The sequence below is a fragment of the Vipera berus genome, assembly GCF_964194415.1.
Source record: "Vipera berus genome assembly, chromosome: 2".
NCBI lineage: Eukaryota > Metazoa > Chordata > Lepidosauria > Squamata > Viperidae > Vipera > Vipera berus.
In genome coordinates, this window is record NC_138203.1 from 274424649 (window position 1) to 274432631 (window position 7983).

General features: G+C 41.3%; 1 protein-coding gene across 1 annotated transcript in view; it reads right to left on the reverse strand.

Annotated features, from left to right (window-relative positions):
• LOC308662998 (uncharacterized protein) overlaps window positions 1–7439 on the reverse strand; it is a gene marked incomplete at its 3' end in the record, with an annotated part of 50092 nt that extends 42653 nt beyond the window's left edge. The window contains exons 1-2 of the mRNA XM_081319141.1: window positions 7413–7439; window positions 6328–6438 (exon numbers count right to left, since the gene is read on the reverse strand). The remainder of the gene's footprint in view (window positions 1–6327; window positions 6439–7412) is intronic.
• Window positions 7440–7983: the final 544 nt, after the last annotated feature.

A 7983-nucleotide genomic window follows, 5' to 3' on the forward strand; every position in this document is an offset into this window, starting at 1 on the left:
ATACATTTTATTCAAATATGCACAAATCCTGGTATGGAACTGATATGATATAGATGTCCCCTAAATTAAGAACTAATATATATGAAGTTGAGATATAATCCAATATTTGGGCTGACCATAATCCGATGAAGCTGAGTTGGACAGGAGTAAAGAAGAAATCAAGGTGGACACGGAATCAACTCTTATTAAAAGAGAAAGAATTTCAGAAATAGCAGTTAAGGAAATGGAATTCTTTTTCAAAGAAAATTAAAAAGAAGACATTTCACTCCAGTACATATGGGATACAGCCAAAGCATACTTCAGAGGATTAGCTATAACTGATACGGCTGAAAAGAATAAAGAGAAAAAGCAACAGTGTACAACGCTAAAGGAAGAGTTTAAAAAATTGGAGCTAGAACTTCAAAAAGATCCACAAAAAAACCTCTTAAAAGACAAATGGAGATAATTAAACATAAATTAAACCTAATAAGTCAGAAGAATTGGCTCAACAAATCAGAAGGGCAAAACATTTTTTTTTCCAAAAATGCAAGTAAACTGTGAAGATGGCTGGCTTATAAATTGAAAAAAGAGAGAAAAATTTGATAAACAAATTGCAAGATGAGAAGGGAGATGTGCAACTCCAAAATGAGGCAATAAAAATAGTTAAAGAATATTATGAAAAAATATATAATATAGAAAAAAAATCTCTCTGGGAAAAAGACAACATATGGAATAAGCCAATCTACCAAAAATTCCAGAAAATTTTAAAAACATGCTAAACAAAAACATAACAATGTTGGAAGCTATAAAAAGACCAAAAACATGATAAAACTGCATGACTGGATAGACTTCCTGCAGAGTTCTATAAATGCTTTGAAGATACATTAATTCAGACAACATATCATAAACATCAGACAAGACCCAGAAATTAAGGGAATGGAGATAAAAGACGAAAGCTGTAAATTACAAGCATTTGCAGGTGACGTGATATTTATCACAGAAGAAACGTTGGAGAGAACCCCTAAAGCAAGGGTGTCAAATTGCCTGCGGACCGGACATGTCACCCGGAAGACATTCCTACCTCATTGCAGGCTATGGCAAACGGTCCCCATATGTCGCACAATTTCACCAGTTTGACATGTCGGCCCTAAACTATTGAAAATAATTGAGGAATCTGGAGAAATAGCAGGATTGAAGATAAATAGAGAAAAAAACAAAAGTTATAGTTAAAAACCTTACATCTAAGAAAAAAGAATTGTTAAAAAAAATGGATTTTCAAATAGTTACGAAAGTTATATATTTCGGAATATACCTAACAGCAAGATTTGCAATGATAAAACATAACTACATAAAATTACTTAAATCAAATAAAATTAGATCTAGAAAAATGGAAAAACGTACAACTATCAGTGCTAAGAATAGCTACTGTGAAAATGAATAGTTTAGGAAAACAGCTCTTCTTGTTTCAAACAGCACCTATAAAAATAGAGAAGAAATTTGTTGATGATTTAATTGCTCTGATTTTGAAATTTATTTGGCAAGGAAGGAAAGCCAGAATTAAACTGAAAATACTACAAGAATCCATAGAAAATGGAGGATACAGATTACCAGATTGGGTGTCATATTATCAAGCATGGGTCTTAATATGGCTAAAAGAATGGATAAATCTCAGACATAAAAGACTGTTATATCCAGAAGGACATGATACACAACTAGGATGGCATGCATAGATACTTTCAAAATCATTGTATAAGAAATACACTACTTCTTGTATGCGAAAAGCTAAAAGGTACTTAAGAATCTCAGTATTGCTTTCAACGATGCAAGCGTTTGTTCACCCGAACCAAGTGAAATATGAAAATAATTGACATATAAAGGATACCTAAGGGAAATTAAAATTTAAACAAGAGCTTGTAGACCAGGGTACTGAATTATCATGGTGGCCTTACTTTCAAATTCAATCAAGCTATGATAAAGATGCAAAAGTATATGACTTTTATACAGAACAGACAATGTTTGATCAGACACTGTTGACCTGTGATAAAAAACTGATTAAGAAACTATAGAACTTTCTATTAAATTCAAAAATGGAGGATGAACAAGTGAAAGAAACAATGATACAGTGGGCAGAAAACTTTGGATATGACATAGAATTAGAGAAATGGCAAAATCTTTGGGAAAGAAATTATAAATTGACCACAGCAAGTTCTTATAAAGAAAACTGACATAAAATGTTCTATAGATGGCATTTACCACCTGCTAGATTAGCAAAAATGTTTAGAAATATGTCCAGTAAATGTTGGAAATGTAATCAAACACCTGGCCATATGTGGTGGCCTTGTGTTAAAGAAAAAAAATGGGCCAAAAGACACTTGGTTAGAAAAGATGTTACGAAAACATGTAGATTTTACATTTACATTTATATTACATTTATTATATTTGTATACCGCCCTTCTCCCGAAGGACTCAGAGCGGTGAACAGGGCACATAAAAAATACAGAATACAAAAATTAAAAAAGAATTAAATAAGAGCCCGAGCTAAAAACAGTAGAATAATATTAAAAAAAACCAATAAAAACCCCAGCACATCCCCCATCAGGCCAGGCCGGCTTGCTCAAATAGGTAAGTCTTCAGACCGCGTCGGAAGGAGCGAAGGTCAGGTGCCATCCGGAGCTCGACCGGCAGCTGATTCCATAAAGCCGGGGTGTCCACAGAGAAGGCCCTCCCCCTGGGGGCCACCAGCCGACATTCTCTGACCGGTGGCACCCTGAGGAGGCCCTCTCTGTGGGAACGCACAGGGCGGAGGGAAGTTGACGCCGGCAGCAGGTGATCCCCGAGGTACTCCGGACCCATGCCATGTAGGGCCTTAAAAACCATTACCAAAACCATGAACCTCACCCGGAAGACAACTGGCAGCCAATGCAGTTCGCGGAGCAAAGGTGTAGCATGGGAGTACCGGGAAACTCCCAAGACAACTCTTGCAGCTGCATTCTGTACCAGCTGGAGCCTCCGAGTGGTCTTCAAGGGAAGCCCCATGTAGAGAGCGTTGCAGTAGTCCAGACGAGAGGTCACGAGCGCATGAGTGACCGTACACAGGGCATCCCGGTCTAGATAGGGCCGCAACTGGCGCACCAGGCAAACCTGGGCGAAAGCCCCCCTAGTCACGGCTACTATATGGTCTTCCAGAGTAAGCCGTGAATCTAGAAGGACTCCCAAGTTGCGAGCCCTATCCACGGGGGGTAAAATGTCACCCCCCATAGAAAGAGGTGGAATATTTTGAATGTCTCGGGATGCCGGAATGCACAGCCACTCAGTCTTGTCAGGGTTGAGCTGAAGTCTGTTCCTCCCCATCCAGACCCGAACCGCCTCCAGGCAACGGGACATCACGTCGAGGGCATCACTGGGGTGGTTTGGGGTCGAAATGTAAAGCTGGGTATCATCAGCATACTGATGATACCCAACTCCAAAACCACGAATGATCTCACCCAGTGGTTTCATATAGATGTTGAACAGGAGAGGCGAGAGGACCGACCCCTGAGGAACTCCACAAACGAGAGACCTCGGGGTCGACCTCTGCCCCCCTGCCAACACCGACTGCGAACGTCCCAGGAGATAGGAGAACCACTGAAGAACTGTGCCTCCCACTCCCAATCCCCTGAGACGCCGCAGCAGGATACCATGGTCAATGTTATCGAATGCCACTGAGAGGTCTAATAGGACTAGGACAGAGGAATATCCCCTGTCCCGGGCCCTCCAGAGATCATTCACCAGAGTGACCAATGCCGTCTCCGTGCTGTACCCGGGCCTGAAACCCGATTGGCACGGGTCTAGATAATCCGCTTCATCCAGGACCAGAGGGAGCTGATGCGCCACCACACTCTCAACAACCTTCGCAAGAAAGCGAAGGTTGGAGACTGGACGAAAGTTATTTAACACAGCTGGGTCCAAGGCAGGCTTCTTGAGGAGAGGTCTCACCACCGCCTCCTTCAAGACGGCGGGGAAACTACCCTCACTCAAAGAGGCAGATATAACCGCCTGGAACCAGCCTCGTGTCCCCTCCCGAGCTGCATAAACCAGCCAGGAAGGGCACAGGTCCAATAAACATGTGGTGGAGCTCAATTTCCCCATAATCCTGTCCACTTCCTCAGGGGTCACGGAATCAAACCCCTCCCAGATAACATTGACAAGACCGTCCGTGTCCTGATCGTCAGACTCCGCCCAGCTGGAGTCCAGACCGGTCCGAATCTGAGCGATTTTATCCGACAGATGTTGACCGAACTCCTCGGCCTTTTTAAACCTGAACTGTTTTTATTAGGTATAATATCAGAAAAATTTAATAAGCAAAGGGAATATCTAACATTGCATGAATTAACAGGAGCAGGAATTGTACAGCCATGGCCGAAATTGTTGGCACTCCAGAAATTTTTCCAGAAAATCAAGTATTTCTCACAGAAAAGTATTGCAGGAACACATGTTTTGCTATACACAGGTTTATTCCCTTTGCGTGTATTGGAACACAACAAAAAAGGGAGGAAAAAAAGCAAATTGGACATAATGTCAAACAAAACTCCAAAAATGGGCTGGACAAAATTATTGGCACCCTTAACTTAATATTTGGTTGCAGACCCTTTGGAAAAAATAACTGAAATCAGTCACTTCCTACAACCATCAATAAGCTTCTTACACCTCTCACCCGGAATTTTGGACCACTCTTCCTTTGCAAACTGCTCCAGGTCTCTCTTATTGGAAGGGCGCCTTTTCCCAACAGCAATTTTAAGATCTCCCCACAGGTGTTCAATGGGATTCAGATCTGGACTCATTGCTGGCCTCTTCAGAACTCTCCAGTGCTTTCTTGCCATCCATTTCTGGATGCTTTTTGACGTATGTTTGGGGTCATTGTCCTGCTGGAAGACCCAAGATCTTGGACGCAAACCCAGCTTTCTGACACTGGGCTCTACAGTGCGACCCAAAATCCTTTGGTAATCCTCAGATTTCATGATGCCTTGCACACATTCAAGGCACCCAGTGCCAGAGGCAGCAAAACAACCCCAAAACATCATTGAACCTCCACCATATTTCACTGTAGGTACTGTGTTCTTTTCTTTGTAGGCCTCATTTCGTATTCGGTAAACAGTAGAATGTACTTTACCAAAAAGCTCTATCTTGGTCTCATCTGTCCACAGGACGTTTTCCCAGAAGGATTTTGGCTTACTCAAGTACATTTTGGCAAACTGTAATCTTGCTTTTTTAGGTCTCTGTGTCAGCAGTGGGGTCTTCCTGGGTCTCCTGCCATAGCGTTTCATTTCATTTAAATGTTGACAGATAGTTCGCGCTGACACTGATGCTCCCTGAGCCTGCAGGACAGCTTGCATTCCTTTGGAACATGTTTGGGGCTGCTTATCCACCATCCAGACTATCCTGCGTTGCAACCTTTCATCAATTTTTCTCTTCCGTCCACGACCAGGGAGATTAGCTACAGTGCCATGGGTTGCAAACTTCTTGATAATGTTGCGCACTGTGGACAAAGGCAAATCTAGATCTCTGGAGATGGACTTGTAACCTTGAGATTGTTGATATTTGTCCACAATTTTGGTTCTCAAGTCCTCAGACAGTTCTCTTCTCCTTTTTCTGTTGTCCATGCTTAGTGTGGCACACACAGACACACAATGCAAAGACTAAGTGAACTTCTCTCCTTTTTCTCTGCTTTCAGGTGTGATTTTCATATTGCTCACACCTGTTACTTGCCCCAGGTGGGTTTAAAGGAGCAGCACATGCTTGAAACAATCTTATTTATCCACAATTTTGAAAGGGTGCCAATAATTTTGTCCAGCCCATTTTTGGAGTTTTGTTTGACATTATGCCCAATTTGCTTTTTTTTCCTCCCTTTTTTGTTGTGTTCCAATACACACAAAGGGAATAAACCTGTGTATAGCAAAACATGTGTTCCTGCAATACTTTTCTGTGAGAAATACTTGATTTTCTGGAAAAATTTCTGGGGTGTCAACAATTTCGGCCATGACTGTATTTGCTCAGCACTGGAAGAATGAAGAAAGACCAAGCAGATATTGGACTGTGCTGAGGTGGACAGCCATACACTGAGGATCAAAGGGAAAGAAGATACAGAATATTTGCCAGGTACGTCTGTAAATTTACTTGCACAGAAGTCTCCATTAGGTCAGAGAGAAAAATATGCAGCAGGGCCTCGAGAATGGGGACTAAGAAAGAGGGGGGAGCGATTGTGAATATATGGTAGAAGAAATATTTCTAAAATGCAATTTGAAAAAGAAAACAAAAGGGAAGAATAGAATATCCCACCAAAACACATGGCCGACTGATCACCAAGCTAACCTGTTTAGAGTGACACCCTGCACTGCTGTTTTTAATGTACATCTCGTAGGTTTTGGATGACAAGAGTGGCCTGTTCAGCTATTGCATCTGAGCTCTGATGCATGGAGGAATCTAGAATAAAAGAACAATGAGACAATGATTGGGCTGAATACCGTAAATAACAAGCCATTGTAGGCAAATACAATAGATGGTTAAGAGAGGTCTTTGATGTTTAACTTTGAATGTTGGTTCATCTGTTCAGCACTTTGCCTTTATTCACAGTAGATACATGAAGGAAAAATTGATTCGAACTAGAGGTAGAAATTCACAAACTTTGGGCCTCCTTTGCAAGGGTCGGAAACTGATATTGTTACAATATGTTTATCAACATTCACCTGATTTACTATATGTAAATCCGTTTTTGTCTTTTTAATGCACATTTCTCTTTTTTTAATGTTTTGCCCATCCTTGTTTTGCTGTTGTAATTTTTGTCGTTTTATCTTATAGTTTGTATTCTATCTTAATTTGACTAATATTTTTTCTTTAGAAGGCCCTTACCAGAAGCAATTTCACGTGGCTGCTGTGCACCAATTTTCTAAGCTTCCTCTAAATCTAGAATCATAACATTATAGGGTGGGAAAGGACCTCTGGGGTCTTCTGGTCAAAGCCACTTCTCAAGGCAGGTGCCTTATATAACCCCAGTCAAATGACTGTCTGGTTTATTCTGGAAAACCTCCAATGATGGAGCATCCACAATGCCAGGAAGAGAGCTATTCCATTGATCAATTGCACTCACTGACAGAAAATTTCTCCTTACTTCTAGATTGGATCTTCGTTTGACAACCTTTCACCCACGAACTTCGTGTTCTGCCTTCTGTTCCCTAGAGAATTAGTTTATCTCTTCATGACAGCCCCTCAAGTACTGGAAGACAGCTATCATGCCCCCCCAATCCTTCTCTTCCATGGCCTAGACATACCTAACTCTCTCAACCGATTATCATTTAGCGTCCAGACCATTTATCATTTCGCTGCACATTTTCCAGGGCCTCAACATGTGTTGAGTCATGGGACCAGAATGGGACGCAGTATTCTAAGTGCGGACTCACCAGCGTGGTGTAATGTGGTACTATCACTTCTCGTTGTCTTGAGATTCCTTGCTCCTAATTGTCCACTAGGACACCTAGATTCCTCTGATGATCCAGATATTACATGTTCTATTCCAGTTCTTTTTGCTTTTCCTATCTAGGTGTAGGACCTTATTTTATTCACCACTGAGCTGCATTTTCTTGGCCCAATGCTCAGATGTGTCAAGAACCTTCTGGCAAAACAAATGGCTGTTTTAGAGGGAAACCATAGCTTAGTTATCTGGTATGAAATGTCCTAATTTCCCTCTGTCAGAGGGGCAGTGATGGAGAAGACAATCGCTGAATCTGAGAAGGATGCCAATCAAAAAAATCTTCAGTTAGCCGTTCTAATTTTTAAACTGTGCCTAATGAATTGCTGTATTTTCATAGAATTTAGGACTAGGACAGATAGCAATGCAACAATAAATTAAGAGGCAGAAGCATAACTGCAGCTAATGTCATCAGAGGCAGAGTGGCGGAAATGATGTATGATTGAAACTGAAAATTTAAATTTATAAATGAGGAGGGCAGGGAAGATGAGTAAAACAGATTA